This window comes from Vipera ursinii (assembly GCF_947247035.1).
Source record: "Vipera ursinii genome assembly, chromosome: 5".
Taxonomy (NCBI): domain Eukaryota; kingdom Metazoa; phylum Chordata; class Lepidosauria; order Squamata; family Viperidae; genus Vipera; species Vipera ursinii.
This window is the reverse complement of record NC_139518.1, coordinates 1,873,731-1,891,710: the sequence shown is the minus strand read 5'-3', so window position 1 is coordinate 1,891,710 and position 17,980 is coordinate 1,873,731. Positions and strand designations below refer to the sequence as shown.

At 45.8% G+C, this 17,980-nt stretch overlaps 2 protein-coding genes across 7 annotated transcripts in view; one reads left to right on the top strand and one right to left on the bottom strand.

Moving 5' to 3' along the window:
- Positions 1-17,980, bottom strand: part of LOC310641201 (transferrin receptor protein 1-like) — a 546,690-nt gene that overhangs the window by 393,401 nt on the left and 135,309 nt on the right. The window lies entirely within an intron of this gene.
- LOC310641200 (lipoma-preferred partner homolog) overlaps positions 1-17,980 on the top strand; it is a 124,605-nt gene that overhangs the window by 54,158 nt on the left and 52,467 nt on the right. The window lies entirely within an intron of this gene.

Genomic DNA, 17,980 nt, shown 5'->3' with positions numbered 1-17,980 from the left:
TAGAATAGAAATAAGAATAGAATAGAATTATGGAATGGAAGGGAAGGGAAAGGAAAGGAAGGGAAGAGAATTAGAATTAGAATCAGGAATCAGAATTAGAAATAGAATTAGAATTAGAGTAGAAATAGAATAGAGTAGAGTAGAGTAGAATAGAATAGAATAGAATAGAATAGAATAGAATAGAATAGAATAGAATAGAATAATAGAATAGAATAGAATAATATAGACTAGAGTAGAATAGAATAGAATAGAGTAGAATAGAATAGAATAATAGAATAGAATAGAATAATATAGACTAGAGTAGAATAGGATAGAATAGAATAGAATAGGAATAGAATAGAATAGAATAGAATAGAATAGAATAGAATAGAATAGAATAGAATAGAAGAATAGAATAGAATAGAATAGAATAATAGAATAGAATAATATAGACTAGACTAGACTAGACTAGAGTAGAATAGAATAATATAGAATAGAATAATATAGAATAGACTAGAGTAGAGTAGAATAGAATAATATAGAATAGAGAATGAATGGAATAGAATAGAATAGAATAATATAGAATAGAATAGAGTAAATGGAATGGAATGGAATGGAATAGAATACGGTACTCAGATTCACTTAACCGTGTTACTCACTTAACAGCTGAAGTGATTTCCCTTAAGAAGTGTAGCAAGAAAGGTCGTAAATTGGAGTAAAACTCACTTAACAACCATCTCATTTAGCAACCTGAACGTTGGGCTCCATTGTGATCGTAAGCCGAGGACAGAGGCTCCCCTTCCCTTCCCCTCCCTTTAAAAGGGGGACCTCCACCCCCACCTCAAAAGGCACACGATTTTGTGTCACTGAGAGGGCACCCTCTTGGAGAAGTCTGAGGCTGGGAAGCCCGCTTGATCGGGGGGGGGGTTGGACTAGAAGACCTCCGAGGTCCCTTCTAGCTCTATTCTGTTCGATTTGATTGAAAAATGCAGAAAAACAAGCCAAACTTTCTTGGCCGCCGGCCTCTGTTTGTTCCGGCTGGAATCGAGAGCAGAATTAGCATCCGAGCCCTTCACCCGTGTATCCGGGCAACTGCAAAGCGGGGGCCTCGAACTGGATCCCCCACCCACCCACCCACTGCCACTCCAACGCGGCCTTTATTAGCGTCCTCAAGAGCCTTGCGTGGTAAACAAAGTGCTTCACCCCATCTTGACAGGTCGGCGAGGCGAGGCGGAGGGAGGGAAGGGCCGGTGGGATCGATCGAAGGGGTGAACGGGGGTCCCGGGGTGTGTGTGTGGGGGTGTCAATTCCAGCCCCTGCCCACCTACCCACCCACCCATGCCTTCTCCTGCCTCCTGTGGATCTCTTGCAAACACCTGGTTGAAGTGTGACCCTTTTGCAAGAAGAGAATTGTGTAACCTGGTTCGGACGAATGCTGCGTTTGGGGAGGGGCTGCGAAGATTTGCAGGAGACACCCCCCTTAAACTCACCCCCAACCCGGTGAACTGCAGGTAGTCCTTGGGTTACGACCACAAACGGGAGGGGAATTTCCACTGCTAAGGAAGGCGGACTTTAAGGGAGGGGTGCCTGGTTTTACAACCGTCCTTGCCCTGGTCGGTAAGCGAATCACAGGTGGTCCAGCCAACGACCAGGGGAGCAAATGGAGGTCTCGAGGGGGGGGTCAATTCCGGCTCCTAACCCCTTGTCCTGTGTCCTGCAGATGTCTGGCAAACATCTGGCAATCTGAAGCGCGACGTTTTTGCCAGGAGGGGATTGCGTCACAAGGGTCAGGCAGACGCTAGACTAGAGCAGCCAATCAGAAAGAGAGCCGGGAGGGACTTTGAAGGTCTTCTAGTCCAACCCCACGCAGGTCAGTCCTTGCCTTGTAAGCACAATTCAGCCCACAATTTCTCTTGCTAAGCGGGAGATTGGTGGAGCGATTTTGGCTCTACTTTATGACCTTTCTCGCCCCGGTCACTAAGGGAATCGCTGCAGTTGTTCGGTTAGTAACACCGTCGTTAAGTGAATCAGGCTTACCCCCCATTGACTTTTCTGGTCGGAAGGTCACAAAAGGGGAACACGTGACACCCCCTGTGCCCTCGATTGTCATTGCGAGTCGAGGACCGCTGGCATCTGAATTTGGAGTGCAGGAAGTCCCCCAACGTACGACCAAATTGACCCCAAAATTTCTACTGCGAAGAAAGAACTTTGTTAAGTGAGTTCCGTTCCACTTTTTCGACTTTTATTGCCACGGTCGTTAAGTGAATCACAGCAGTCATCAAGTTAATTCACACGGTCGTTAAGCAAATCTGGCTATTTCCTCGTGGATATTGCTTGTCAGGAGGTCGCAAAAGGGGATCACGTGGCTCCCGGGCACACTGCAACCGTCATAAATAGGAGTCAGTTGCCAGATGTCTGAATTCTGACTGCGGGGATGCCACAGCGGTTGTAACGGTGAAAAACAGGTGCAAGTCCCTTTTTTTCAGGGCCCGTGGCAACATCCAACGGTCGCTAAACAAACCGTCCTAAGTCGAGGACTACTTTTTTGGATTACAAACTTTGCAAGCCACCAGATCCTGGTGAGGAGAGCGGTTTGAGTTTTTGCTCTGTCGAGGCTTTGTTATTCAGCTTTTGCTCGGAGCCCGAAGCCGTCTCAGCCTGGTGTTGTGACGGTGCCAACTCCCTCCGGCCCTCCTTGCGCGCGCACACACACAGAGACACAGACACACACAAAGAGAGACACAACCCCTCCCCAAATCCATCTCGCCGGGCTCCGCCTGAGCAAGGCAATGTTTTCGCTTCCTCCTTTCCGAAAAGCATATGGGGAGCTGCGGGGAAGCATATGGGCCTTTTCAGGAAAACATATTGGGGCCCGGACAAATTAGGAGGGATGCCAGTCTGCGCTGGGTGGCTGGCTAGACCAGCATGGCGACTCGGCTTCCTGCAAGACTCCCCGAGGTGCCAGGCAGGGAAGAGGGGAGCGTGGCGAAGCGGCTCGCCCGGAAGCCAACGCCGCCGGCTGCGATCCGCACCAGCTTTCGGGAACGTTCGTGCACGGCTTTGCCCAGAGTGCCGCAAAGGAGGCCGGTGGCCGGCGTGCCCGTTTGTGCCTGTGCGCGTGTGTGCACGGGCGGGCCTGCTTTGGCAAATTCGGTTTGCCTCTGGCTGGGTTTGCATGGAGGAGGAGGAGGAGGGGGTCTCGTGTTTTTCAGAGGGGCCTTTAGTAGGACCCAGCCGCTGGAGGACGGGCAAGGTCAAGAGGTCGCCCGGGTTGCAAGAGAGAGCGGAGGAGGCAAGCACAGCCCGGCATGTGTGCACTTCGCTCCGAGTGCCGGAGGGGAAACTGAGTCATTGATTGGAAGCGTTTAGATCTCCAGTTGTCGCTGCTGTGGGGAGGGGAGTGGTGGAGGTTTTGCTTAGGGGGATTCTGTGATGTGCTGGGTTTTTAAAAAAATTGTTAAAAGTTGTAAGCCACCAGGAGTCGCCTATTTGTGAGTCGGGCAGCTGTATCGGGAAAAAAAGAAAAGAAAATGAAGAGGAGAGGGGGGGGAGGGACAGAGGGAGAGAGAGAAAGAAAGAGCAGGGAGTAGATAGAAAGGAAAAAGAAGGAAGAAAGAAAGAAAGAAAGAAAGAAAGAAAGAAAGAAAATGGAGGGAGAGAGAAAAAAGAAAGAAGATGAGAAAGCAATCGGAAAGAAAGAAAGAAAGAAAGAAAGATAGAAAGAAAGAAAGAAAGAAAGAAAGAAAGAAAAAGAAAGAAAGAAAAAGAAAGAAAGAAAGAAAGAAAAAGAAAGAAAGAAAGAAAGAAAGAAAGAAAGAGAAAGAAAGAGAAAAAACAGGAAGAAAAGAGAAAGAAAGAAGAAGAAAAGAAAAGGAAGTAAGAAAGAAAGAAAACGGAGGGGGAAAAAGAATGAGAAAGCAAGAAGAAAGAAAGAAAGAATGAGAATGAAAGAAGAAAAAAAGGAGAAGAAAAAGAGAAAGAAAGGGAGGAAAAAAGAAAGAGAATGAGAAAGCAAGTAGAAAGAAAGAATTAGAAAGCAAGAAGAAAGGAAAGAAAGAGAAAATGCAGGGAGAAGAAAGAAAGAAAGAAAGAGAAAGAAAGAAAGAAAGAAAGAAAGAAAGAGAAAGAAAGAATGAAAGAAAGAAAGAGAAAGAAAGAAAGAACGAAAGAAAGAATGAATGAATGAAAGAAAGAAAGAGAAAGAAAGAACGAAAGAAAGAATGAAAGAAAGAAAGAAAGAATGAAAGAAAGAAAGAAAGAAAAAGAAAGAAAGAACGAACGAACGAACGAACCACCCATCTTCTAACCAGCTCTGGGTGGCTCCCAACCCAGAGTTAAAACAACCTATGAAATCCTATCAAAGCTATAAAACGAAGCAGATTAAAACAGATTAAAGCGCGAAAAACAAGACTGTCCTGGCGCCAAGCCCCCGCCTCGCGTGTAGCCATCCGCTCTGATCCGGGCGCTTGGAGGGAAATCACGGTCTTGCAGGCCTTGCAGAGGCTTCTGGGCGAAGGGCTTTCCACGGGGGTGGGGGTGGGGGGGTTGGAGAGGGGGGTTGCCACAGAAAAGGCCCGCTTCCTAGCTCCCATCGGATGACAAAATTTGGAGAAAGGGGCAGTTGAAGTTCCCAAGTGGTCTTCAAGGGAGGCCCCATGTAGAACACATTGGAGTAGTCGATACAGGAAGTGACCTGGGTGAGAGTGGCCGTGAGTATAAGGTCTCCCGGTCCAGGAAACGGCACAATTGGTGAATTGTCCTCACTGTCAGGAAGTTTCTCCTTAGTTCCAGGTTGCTTCTCTCCTTGATGAGTTTCCATCCGTTGTTTCTCGTCCTGCCTTCGGGCGCTTTGGAGAAGAGCTTGACTGCCTCTTCTTTGGGGCAGCCCCTGAGATCTTGGGAGTACTGCTATCATGTCGCCCCTCGTCCTTCTCTTCACTAGAACATAGTATAGAGCCGTGGTGGCGAACCTATGGCACGCGTGCCAGAGGCGGCACTCAGAGCCCTCTCTGTTGGCACGCGTGCCACCGCCGTCGGCAGCAGGTCCATCGGGCCACCCGGGGAAGGACCCCCGCCCAGCCCAAAGGAGGCGAAGCGGCCGACTTGCAAGCTCCAGGAGAGGTGGTAGTGCAGAGGTCACCAACCATTGTCGATTGGTGGGCTGGTAGAAAAGGGAGGGGGTAGCATTTTTACACGCGTGCGTCCGCCCGCGCCCAGGGCCACGAGCACACACGTGCTGCAAATGGGGCGGGGCTAGTGCCTGCGTGATACTCACTAGCCCTGCCTTGTTCTTGCGTGGTGCAGTGCCTCGAATCTGCACCCAGTGGCGTGGCGGTGGCCATTTTTGCGCCCCCGGGTTTTGCGTGCCAGAGGCGGCACTCAGAGGCGCCTCCCTGACCCCCCACCCCCCACCCCCCGACGGCACTACAATGCTGACGCGGCCCTGGCATTTTGCGATAAACAAGTGGGTTTTGGGTTGTGGTTTGGGCAATCGGTCTCTAAAAGGTTCACCATCACTGGTATAGAGAATAATAGAACTGGAAGGGACCTTGGAGGTCTTTTAGTCCAACCCCCTGCTCAGGCAGGAGACCCTAGACCATTTCAGGCAAATGGCTGTCCAGTCTCTTCTTAAAAACTTCCCGTGTTGGAGCATTCACCCCTTCTGGAGGCAGGTGGTTCCACTGGTTAATTGTCCTCACCGTCAGGAAGTTTCTCCTTAATTCCAGGTTGCTTCTCTCCTTGATTGGCTTCCATCCGTTGCTTCTTGTCCTGCCTTCAGGCGCTTTGGAAAATAGGTGCACCCCTCTCTTCTTTGTGGCGGCCCCTCTAAGGGACCTCGGAGGTCCTCTAGTCCAACCCTCAGCTCAGGCAGGAGACCTTATACCATTTAGAATGCAGAATAACAGAGATGGAAGGGACCTTGGAGGTCTTCTAGTCCAGCCCCCCCCCCGCTCAAGCCGAAGACCCTATCCCATTCCAGACAGGTGGATGTCCAGCCTCTTCTTAAAAACTTCCAGTGTTGGAGCATCCATCACTTCTGGAGGCAGGTTGTTCCACTGGTTAATTGTTCTCACTGTCAGGAAGTTTCTCCTTAGTTCCAGGTTGCTTCTCTCCTTGATGAGTTTCCATCTGATGCTTCTTCTCCTGCCTTCAGGAGCTTTGGAGAAGAGCTTGACTGCCTCTTCTTTGGGGCAGCCCCTGAGACATTGGACGGCTGCTTTCCTGTCCCCCCTCGTCCTTCTGGACATTCCCAATGCCAGCAATGTTTTAGCCTCCAGGCCTTTAACCATCTTAGTTGCTCTTCTCTGCAGGCTTTTTTTTTTTCAAAGTCTCTGTTGCAAAAAGATTGGAAAATGATCTGGTAAAGGCATCTCCCTCCAGGGTGGATTCCAGATTGGATTCCAAGTTCTTGGATAGCTTTCCCCCCCCCCCCGGCAGAGTCAGGTGGCCCGCAAATCATCTGAGATGTCCGTTGAGGGCCTCCCATCTGAGATGTCCGTTGAGGGCCTCCTGGCCTGAGTCAGCTTTCCCTTCTGTCCGTCCGTCCGTCTGTCGGCCGGTCCGTCTCTTTCTCCATCTGTGTACGCAGACCTCAAGATGGGCTGGTGAAAAAAACCTGGAGAATCTGGGACCGAGAAAAGAAAGCCCCCCCAACCCCAGCCCCCCCCCCCCGTTCTGTCACAATATTGAGCCTGAGTTGCTATTTGCAGTAATGAATCAGAATGTCAGTTATAAAAATATGAAGTGTCACCGTGTTCCCGTTTGCCTTCCCTGGTTTGACAAGACAGTTTGTTCATCACAAGAAGATTGCAGAAAATGGATTTCACCTCACTGGGCATCTCAAGTTCCTTCTCGTTCCTTCTTTTTTTTCCTTCCTTCCTTTATCCATCTTTCTTTCTTTCTTTCTTTCTTTCTTTCTTTCTTTCTTTCTTTCTTTCTTTCTTTCTTTCTTTCTTTCTTCCTTCCTTCCTTCCTTCCTTCCTTCCTTCCTTCCTTCCTTTCTCCATCCATCTTTCTTTCTTCTTTCCTTCCTCCCTCCCTCCCTTCCTCCTTTCTTTCTTTCTTTCTTTCTTTCTTTCTTTCTTTCTTTCTTTCTTTCTTTCTTCCTTCCTTCCTTCCTTCCTTCCTTCCTTCCTTCCTTCCTTCCTTCCATCCATCATTTCTCCATCCATCTTTCTTCCTTCTTTCCTTCCTCCCTCCCCCTTCCTTCCTTCCTTCCTTCCTTCCTTCCTTCCTTCCTTCCTTCCCTCATTTCTCCATCCATCTTTCTTTCTTCCTTCTTTCCTTCCTTCCTCCCTCCCTCCCTCCCTCCCCCTTCCTTCCTTCCTTCCTTCCTTCCTTCCTTCCTTCCTTCCTTCCTTCCCTCATTTCTCCATCCATCTTTCTTTCTTTCTTCCTTCTTTCCTTCCTCCCTTCCTTCAGCTTCCCACATTGGCTTTGCTTTTTCCTGAGCTGGCTAGGAAGATCCCAAATTGTGATCCGAGGACGCTGCAAGTATCTTAAATACATGCTGATTGGCAAGTGCCCACATTTGTGGCGATGCTGTGATGGTTGTAAGTCCGAGGACCCGCTTGTCTTCTGCAGCATCTTCCCGAGCTTGAACAGGAGTAGCCAGGGAAGGGGGAGGGGGCTCAAAGGGAGCTCTGGGGGTCCTCACTGCCCCTCCCCCAGCCTCCCCATTAATTCTAAAACTACAGATAATCCTCGACGTGTACAACAATCCATTTAGCGACCATTCAAAGTTAACAACACCACTGAAAAAGGTGACTTGCGACCAATCCTCGCAGTTACGACCGTTGCAGCATCCCCAGGGTCCCGAGATCAGAATTCAGATGCTTGGCAACGGACTCACAGTTACGACGGTCGCAGCATCGCGGGGGTCACATGATCCCCCTTTGCGACCTTCTGACAAGCAAAACGACCGGGTTACGAACTTATCAGCTGCAGCGACTGACTTAACAGCCGTGGCAAGACAGGTCGCAAAATGGGGCAAAACTCACGTAAGCTAATGTCTCGCTTAACAACAAAAATATTTGGGCTCAAGTTGTGGTTGTAAGTCGGGAACTTAACTATATTTCGCAGGAGCCACTAAGTAGAACCAGTGAGGCTTGGGGAAAACGCCCCACCTTTTGCAAAGGGATGGGCAGGTGCGCCTTCTAAATTTATTTTTTTTAAAATAAAAAAAAGGAAAAAAAGAGTCAAAACAGGAGATAATTATAATGCAATTAGCTACAGACACTAGCCATGAAAAGGGCTTTAAAAAGTGGCAAAAAAACAACAACAGAAGAAAGGAAAAAAGTGTAATAATATCTCACGGCAATTAAGAGTTGCGATTCTATACATAGCTATCCAATGTAAATATTACTCAATACATTGGTTTTTAGTGCATTTATATAACTATATAACAGGCTTCCTTCTTCCCTTATGTTTTCAAGATGGGCAGTGATTAGTATTTCTATGTTACTTATATGTAAGGGTGTAGGTCTATACATATGTTGCATAGAGTACATTTAAATGTGTGCTATGTATGTGTACACTTTGAGAACAAGGAACTATTCATTTTTAATGTCTGCCATTGTGCCCCCAGTAAAAAAGGACAGTAAAGGTTTATCTATCTATCTATCTATCTATCTATCTATCTATCTATCTATCTATCTATCTATCATCTCTCTATCAGTCATATATATCTCTATTATCTATTTATCATCTATCTGTCTATTTCTATCTATCTGTCAATTTCTCTCTCTCTCTCTCTCTCTCTCTCTCTCCCTACCTACCTACCTACCTACCTACCTATCTATCTCTATCTATCTATCTATCTATCTATCTATCTATCTATCTATCTATCTATCTATCTATCTATCTCTATCTATCTAATCTATCTATATCATCTATTTATCTATGTCTATCTATCTCTATTTCTATCATCTATCTATCATCTCTATTCATCTATATTCTATATATCTATCTGCCTGTCTATTATCTATCATCTGTCTATCTATATCATCTACTTATCTCTCTCTTTCTCTCTCTCATCTATCTCTGTATCTATCTATCTCTGTCTTTATCTCTGCATGATCAAGGAGTTGGACTAGAAGACCTCCAAGGTCCCTTCCAGCCCTAGGTTTCTAGGATTCTTGAAGGAAGGAAGAAGGAAGGAAGGAAGGAAGAAAGAAAGAAAGAAAGGAAGGAAGGAAGGAAGGAAGGAAGAAAGAGAAGAAAGAAAGAAAGAAAGAAAGAAAGGAAAGAAAGAAAGAAAGAAAGAAAGAAAGAAAGAAAGAAAGAAAGAACAGGAGGGAGGGAGAAAAAAGAATGAAGAAAAATAAGGAAGGAAGGAAGGAAGGAAGGAAGGAAGGAAGGAAGGAAGGAAGGAAGGAAGGAAGGAGAGCCAATAGGTGAAAGCTCCTCAGAGAGAGATTGAACCTAGAAATAATGAGAAATTTTCTGACGGACAGAACAATCAACCAATGGAACAGCTTGCCACCAGAGGTTGTGGGTGCTCCATCACTGGAGATTTTCATACAGTTTATCAAAGGTATAAAAAGTCTTCTTCTTGGGCCAGGGGCTGGACTAGACGACCTCCAAGGTCCCTTCCACCCGTAGGATTCTTTGATTCTCTGACTGAAATTGCAAAAAAAGTAGATTTTAAATACTATTGTACGCAACGGGACTGATGCCTGTTGCTGGTGGACTCTCGCGGTGGCATCGACGCAGAGGTGGGGTGCCATCTGTTGGGAGAGGGTGGACCAGATGGCCTTGAAAGTCCCTTCAAACAGCCACTCCGTTATTGAAAAATAAAAAAAAAATCACAGAGAACAAATTATCACTCAAAAGCTGGTGAGGCTTCGAGGATTTCAGTCCAGGGGGCTTCTCCCCTAGTCTGTCCTCGCAGCTGTTTCCGGTGCTGTTAAAAAAAAGTGGGGGGGGGACTTTCATTTTCTGTCTGCTTTTTCCACTTTGGTTTTGGGCAGAAACGAAAGTTCCATTTTAGGAAGCAGAAAGAAGAAGCCAGGAAGCCGACCGCTGCTTTGATGGGAAAATGGGTGGGCTGTGGAGATCTTCTCTCCTTTGGAGAAGTGGTCAGCGCCAGTGCTGTGAACTTTGGCCCAGAAATATACGAATAAGACTTATATATGAGACCAGTTTGGGGAAGAACATAGAACATAGACTCTTAGGGCTGGAAGGGACCTGGGAGGTCCTCTAGTCCAACCCCCTGCTCAAGGAGGAGATCATATATCATCCTGGTCAAATGGCTGTCCAGTCTCTTCTTGAAGGCCTCCAGTGTTGGAGCACCCACGACTTCTGGAGGCTGGTTGTTCCACTGATTAATTGTTCTTCCTGTTAGGAAGTTCCTCCTTATTTCTAGGTTGCTTCTCTCCTTGATTAGTTTCCATCTGCTGCTTCTTGTCCTGCCTTCAGGTGCTTTGGAGGATAGCTTGACTCCCTCTTCTTTGGGGCAGCCCCTGAGAGATTGGAAGGCTGCTATCCTGTCCCCCCTCGTCCTTCTCTTCATTAAACTACACATCCCCAATTCCAGCAACCGTTCCCTATATGTTTTAGCCTCCAGTCCCCTGATCCTCTTTGTTGCTCTTCTCTGCGCTCTTTCTAAAGTCTCAACATCTTTTTTACATCGTGGTGACCAAAACTGGATGCAGCATTTTAGGTGTGGCATTGTAAAGTGGTATGAACACTTCACGTGATCTTGATTCTATCCCTTTATTAATGCAGCCTAGCACTGTGTTGGCTTTTGTGGCAGCTGCAGCACACGGCTGGCTCCTATTTAAGGAATCGTCTACTAGGACTCCAAGATCCCTCTCACAGTTGCTACTATTGAGCAAGGTACCACCTATCCTGTACCTGTGCATTTGGTTTTTCTTGCCTAAATGCAGAACCTTACTTTTTCCACCATTGAATTTCATTTTGTTTGATAGCGCCCGGTGTTCAAGTCTGTCCAGATCCTTCTGGATCTTGAGTCTGTCCTCCAAAGCAATTCTCCCTATCCATGGAGGGACCTGTGAATGAACGGTTTCTTCAAACCAAGAAGAAGCTGATCAATCCTAGCAGTCTAGGACTAGAGAAGCAACCTAGAACTGAGAAGAAATTTCCTGAACAACTAACCAGTGGAACCACCTGCCTCCAGAAGCTGTGAATGTTCCAACACTGGAGGCTTTTAAGAAGAGATTGGACAACCATTTGTCTGAAATAGTATAGGGTCTCCTGCCTGAGCAGGGGGTTGGACTAGATGACCTCCAAGGTGCCTTCCAGCTCTGATTCTATTCTGTTCTGCTCTGCTCTGTTCTGTTCCATTCCATATTTCATATTCTACTCTACTCTACTCTACTCTACTCTACTCTACTCTACTCTACTCTACTCTACTCTATTCTATTCTATTCTATTCTATTCTATTCTATTCTATTCTATTCTTCAGTATTTATTCTATCCTACCTTACTCTACTCCTACTCTGTTCTATTCTTTTTTTGTTCTATTCTGTTCTGTTCCATTCTAAAGTCTCGGGGATCAAAGTCAATGGATCTTCTCCAACATAGTCTTGCAAGAGAGCCTTGCTTGATGTTGCACCCTCAGTTGTGCAATCCTGGCTTGAGCAGGCTTTCTGATGGCTACCAAAGATTCCCCTAAAGCGTTCTTCATTGTCCAGATGGTCATTTCTCTGAGGTGACCCTTCACTGCCTTGAGTGTGGCTTGTCCCACTGGACGCAGCCCACAGATTGTCTCCCCATCTCCATCCCTCTTTGTCTTAGTGTTGTGCATCTCTTGTTTTAGTAGCTGAGCTGAGAGGAGAAAACCAGAACATTTATAAATATAACTGGGTTTCCGTGAACCACCGTAAGCCGGCTTCATCTGGCGGCGCCGATGGTAAATGGCACCGTGCCTCCCGTTTGCCGTTTCAAGAAGAAAACATTGATTATTTGCGAGGCTGTAGAGGATCCAAAGAGAGAAATTGAGCCATCTGTATGTGGCTAAGAAAAAGAAAAAAGAGAGAGAGAACGTTTGGCCTATCCCAAGTGTCGCGTTTAAACCGGCTGAAAACTTATTTATTGTGGATTTGTGAGGTGGGATAAAGCGTTCCTTTCTCCTCACTGTGAGGCGAATAAGAGATTTGAAGAACAATAAACAATAAAGGTTTCTCAGTTTGGCACCTTCCCTGCAGAAGTTGTGGGTACCCCAACACCGGAGGTTTTGAAGAAGAGACTGGACAGCCATTTTGTCTGAACTGGTAGAGGGATTCCTGCCTGAGCAGGGGGTTGGACTAGAAGACCTCCAAGGCCCCTTCCAGCCTTATGATTCTGTGATCTTGGGCAGGAGGCTGGACTAGATGACCTCCAAGGTCACTTTCAACCCTATGACTCTATGATCTTGGGCAGGGGGCTGGACTAGATGGCCTCCAAGGTCCCTTCCAACCCTATTATTCTATGATCTTGGGCAGGGGGCTGGACTAGATGACCTCCAAGGTCCCTTTCAACTCTTGCCATTCCGTCAAGAGGCTGGCTGAGATTGCAGGGCTGGCCTTCCCAGGACCTTCCTCGGTGAGGGAGGGTCAAAAGGAGTCCCGATGGGGTCCACAGCTGCCATCTTGATGTTGGTTCCTCCACTTCCCCTTGCAGACGTCTCCAGATGTCCCTAATTTCCTGAAAGAAACCCTGCTGTTAATTTGTGGGTTTTGAGGTCCAAAGGAGTCCCGCCCATCAGAAAGATTTGTACAATTGGAAGTTTGTGAGCAGTTCAGTCCATCCAAGCAACTCAAACGGTGGGGCTGACGAGCCTGCCAGAAAAAGACTCGCCCATCTTGTGCAAGAAAACATGAAAAAGGAAGCTTTGGCCCCTCCAGAACTTCCCCACTGTTGCACCCCTGAGTTAAGAAATGAAGGCAAAGTTATTTATAAATAATAATCTTCTTCTTCTTCTTCTTCTTCTTCTTCTTCTTCTTCTTCTTCTTCTTCTTCTTCTTCTTCTTCTTCTTCTTCTTCTTCTTGTTTCTCCTCCTCCTTCTCCTTCTCCTCCCTTTTCCCCCAACCCCCTTCACCTCTTCCTTCTCCCCCTCGATAGATAGTTTTATAGATTGATTGATTGATAGATAATTTATAGATGGATAGATACAGTGCTTTTTTGTAAAAGAAAAAGGTGCCGGAACTCACACATGTGATACAACCTGTCTTGCCTACCCTACAAGGTTCCATCCAAAAAAGGTGCCGGAACTCCGTTCTGAGCGTTCTATGAGAAAAAAAGCCCTGGATAGATAGATAGATAGATAGATAGATAGATAGATAGATAGATAGATAGATAGATAGATAGATAGATAGACAGACAGACAGACAGACAGACAGACAGACAGACAGAATTTATGGATGGATGGACGGATGGACAGACAGACACAGATGGATAGATACATAGATTTATGGATGGATGGATAGATAGATAGATAGATAGATAGATAGATAGATAGATAGATAGATAGACAGACAGACAGACAGATATTTTATGGATGGATGGATGGATGGACAGACAGACACAGATGGATAGATACATAGATTTATGGATGGATGGATAGATAGATAGATAGATAGATAGATAGATAGATAGATAGATAGATAGATAGATAGAGATGGATCGATAGATATAGATAGATAGATGGATGGATGGATGGATGGATGGATGGATGGATGGATGGATGGACAGAGACACAGATGGATAGATAGATAGATTTATAGATGGATGGATAGATAGAGTGTGATTTATAGAGTGATTTAGAGATAGTGTATAGATAGGTGGATAGATAGATAGATAGATAGATAGATAGATAGATAGATATGGATGGATGGATGGATGGAGAGAGACAGACAAGACAGACAGAGAGACATTCTTGCTCTGCTCTCTCTGCAAATCTAAAAATTATCAGTATTAAAATAATTATCCAAATGAACCCATGTTAAATAAAGCTGCCCCCCATGATATTTGTTTTAGAAAGATGTGTCAAAGGAAGTGTTATTCGAATTAAAATTAATTGAAACTACTGTATTATTTTTTTAAAAAAAATATTAAATTCTTCTTTGCTTTTGTTGTAGTCCTTTGCCCTTTTAGTTACGGTAACTGGTCTTCTTGGCTTCCAAGAAGAGCTTGCTGCGAAAGAATTGCTTAGGAGTTGGGCAACCTAAAAATAAAATAATTAGATAAAATAAATGTGCTGTCCCATATGATGCTTAGGCACCACCTTCATTCCCGCAGCTTTATTTTTCCTTTCTTCGCTTTTTCTCCTTGTTTGGCACATAAAGGACTCTCTTCCCCGGTTTTGTATCTGTCACAAGATACTAAGGCTGCATCTGCCATGATTTTAAGCAACTTTGTTATGGTGCCGGTTTGAAAGAAAGCCTTGGACTTCCCCCTACAGACCTTGGATTGGTGGTTTATCTGTCTGAGGTTTGTCAGGTTACTCCTGCTGGTATTTGTTGCATTTGTATTCAGCTGCTTGGCTCTTTTGTGGGTCCTTAGGGCTCCCTGGGCTGGGTTGTTTTCATGCAGACGTTTCATGACCCAACTAGGTTACATCATCAGTGCTAGAAGGGAAGGGGGTTTGCAGAGAGGAGGAGGAGAAGAAGAAGAGAAAGGAAAGAAAGAAAGAAGAAAGAAAGAAAGAAAGAAAGAAAGAAAGAAAGAAAGAAAGAAAGAAAGAGAAAAAGAAAGAAAGAAAGAAAGAAAGAAAGAAAGAAAGAAAGAAAGAAAGAAAGAAAGAAAGAAAGAAAGAAAAGATTGTGGGGTCCTTGGGGATCTCTGAGCTGGGTTGTTTTCATGCAGATGTTTCATGACACAACTAGGTTACATCATCAGTGCTAGAGGGAGGGGGGTTTGTGGGAGGAGGAGGAGGAGGGCTGTGGGGTCCTTGGTGCTCTCTGAGCTGGGTGGTTTTCTTGCAGACGTTTCATGACCCAACTAGGTTATATCATCAGTGCTAGAAGGGAAGGGGGTTTGCAGAGAGGAGGAGGAGAAGAAGAAGACAAAGGAAAGAAAGAAAGAAAGAAAGAAAGAAAGAAAGAAAGAAAGAAAGAAAGAAAGAAGAAAGAAAGAAAGAAAGAAAGAAAGAAAGAAAGAAAGAAAGAAAGAAAGAAAGAAAGAAAGAAAGAAAGAAAAGAAAAGAAAAGATTGTGGGGTCCTTGGGGATCTCTGAGCTGGGTTGTTTTCATGCAGATGTTTCATGACACAACTAGGGAACATCATCAGTGCTAGAAGGGAGGGGGGTTTGCAGAGAGGAGGAGGAGGAGGAGGAGGAGGAGGAGGAGGAGGCAGCAGCTCAGGGATCCTTGTTGCTCTCTGACCTTGGTTGTTTTCCAGCAGATGTTTCATGACCCAACTAGGTTATATCATCAGTGCTAGAAGGGAGAGGGGTTTGCAGAGAGGAGGAGGAGGAGGAGGACTGTGGGGTCCTTGGTGCTCTCTGAACTGGGTGTTTTTCTTGCAGTCATTTCATTACTAAGCTAAGTATATTAGTGCTAAAAGAGAGGTATCTGTGGAGGAGGAGGAGGAGGAGGAGGAGGAGGAGGAGGAGGAGGAGGAGGAGAGACCTGTGGGGTCCTCAGATCATAGAATTATAGAATCCTAGGGCTGGAAGGGACCCTGCAGGTCTTCTAGTCCAGCCCCTTGCCCAAGATCATAGACTCCTAGGGCTGGAAGGGACCTCAGAGGTCTTCTAGTCCACCCTCCTGCCCAAGGTCATAGGATTATAGAATCCTAGGGCTGGAAGGGATCCTGCAGGACTTCTAGTCCAGCCCCCTGCTTCAGCAGGAAACCCTATGTACCATTTCAGACAAACGGTACTATAGGTTTAGCTGTTCTGATGTTAGTAACCGCCATGGTGTGAATAGCTTCCAATTCTCTTTTTCTTTGGTGGGGGGGGGAGTGCGGTGAAGGGCGGGAGCAGACGCCTCTTAGGTAATTGTCTACTTACTACCTGCTATCCAGAGAGTAAATAATGTTTTCTTCTTCCCTTTCCAACCCCAAATACTGTCAAATGCATTTAGTCTCAGCCGTCTCAATTTTTCCTCCAGCGGTAGGAAAATGTTTTTTTTTCCTTTTTGACAATGCGTCAGATTTCTCCTCCTCTGTCTGAAAAAAAAACACCTGGATGGTGATTGATGGTCATTACAGCCGCTGTTGATAAAATGTAGGTTGCCAAGGGTTTTGAGAACAGAGAGGTTTTCTTACTACAGCTTTATACCCTCTCCAACTCAGCCAATATTTCTGTATCTCTGGGGAACAAATGTGGGGGGGAAGGGGGGGTCTTTTATCTATCATAAATACATCTTTGGCCTGCCGGGTCTGGAAATTTAATTCTCCTTTGATTCCTCACCGCAATCGAGGTTGCTCGTGGGAGGGAGATGCATTTCTGCACAACAGGTTGTCATTTTTTCACAACACGGTAGGCCTGGCTCCCAAATTACAGGGAGTAAACGATCTAGGCTGGGAGGGTTAAAATATGTACAGCCGGTCCATTTGTTTAGGGACAGTTTGAAGTTACAACAACACGGGGGGGGGGAGAGACTAAACAAGGACGACTTGTATACAGGGTGAAGATGCTGCAACGGTCGTTAGGGTGAGGACAGATCGCAGGTCACTTTTTCCACTGCCGCAGTAACATGGAATGGTGGCTAAATGAGCAGTCGTAATTTCAAGATCACGTGAGGGATTAGTACTGCTTTGTAAAACCCTAGTGAGGCCACACCTGGAATCCTGCAGCCAATTTTGGTCACCATACCACAAAAAAGACGTTTTATTTATTAATTTAATTTGTATACCGCCCTTCTCCCGAAGGACTCAGGGCGGTGAACAGGGCAATACATAATAAAAACAAGATACAAAAATTAAAAAGTAATTAAACAGCAATGCCCGTAATAAATTAGTACAGATTAAAAGTTAAAACCAATTGATAAAACCCAACCCCATCCCATCAGGCCAGGCCAGCTTGTTCAAAAAGGTGGGTTTTAAGATCGTGCCGGAAGGAGCGGAGATCAGGCGCCATCCGGAGCTGAACCGGAAGATGGAAAAAATTCAGAGAAGAGCAACTAAGACGATCCAAGGTCTGGAGGCTAAAACATACGAGGAACGGCTGCGGGATTTGGGTTTGGCTGGTCTAAAAAAAATGAAGAAACGGGGGAGACACAATAGCAGTATTCCAGTATTTGAGGGGCTGCCCCAAAGAAGAGGCAGTCAAGCTATTCTCCAAAGCACCAGAGGGCAGGACAAGAAGCAACGGATGGAATCTCTTTAAGGAGAGAAGCAACTTGGAATTAAGGAGAAACTTCCTGACAGTGAGGACAATTAACCAGTGGAACAGCTTGCCACCAGAAATTGTGGGTGCTCCATCACTGGAGATTTTTAAGAAGAGGCTAGACCAGGGGTCGGCAACCTCGGCTCTTTTATGACTCGTGGACTTCAACTCCCAGAATTCCTGAGCCAGCTCTGTTCTGTTCTGTCCAGTCCTGTTCTGTTCTGTTTTAATTTAAGGACTATCTGTAATTTGAAAATTCAACGGAAATTGCCACTCAGCTACATGGAAGGGGAAAGGAAATAGGCAATACAGGAAGTCCTCGTCTCACAACTGTTTATTTAGGCACCATTCAGAGTTACAGCTTGCTGGAAAAAAGGCGAGTTAGGACTGTTTTTCACACTTACAACCGTTGCGGCATCCCCGCGGTCACGTGATCCAAATTCGGGCGCCACTGGCATGTACCTATGACGGTTGTAGTGTCCCAGAGGTCACGTGATCCCCCTTTTGTGACCTTCTGATCAGCAAACTCAAAGGGGGAAGCCAGATTCACTTAACGACCTTGTGTTGTTGTTTTTTTTCCAAATTGCTTTTTCCTTGAGACATTGGAATGCTATATCTTCCATTATCCCAATCTGAGAGGATAGGGCATTGTAGTCCAGAACATCTGGAAAACAGAACATCAGGTTTCCAAAGAACAAGGAACTCCAGCTAACTTGAGCAGGGGG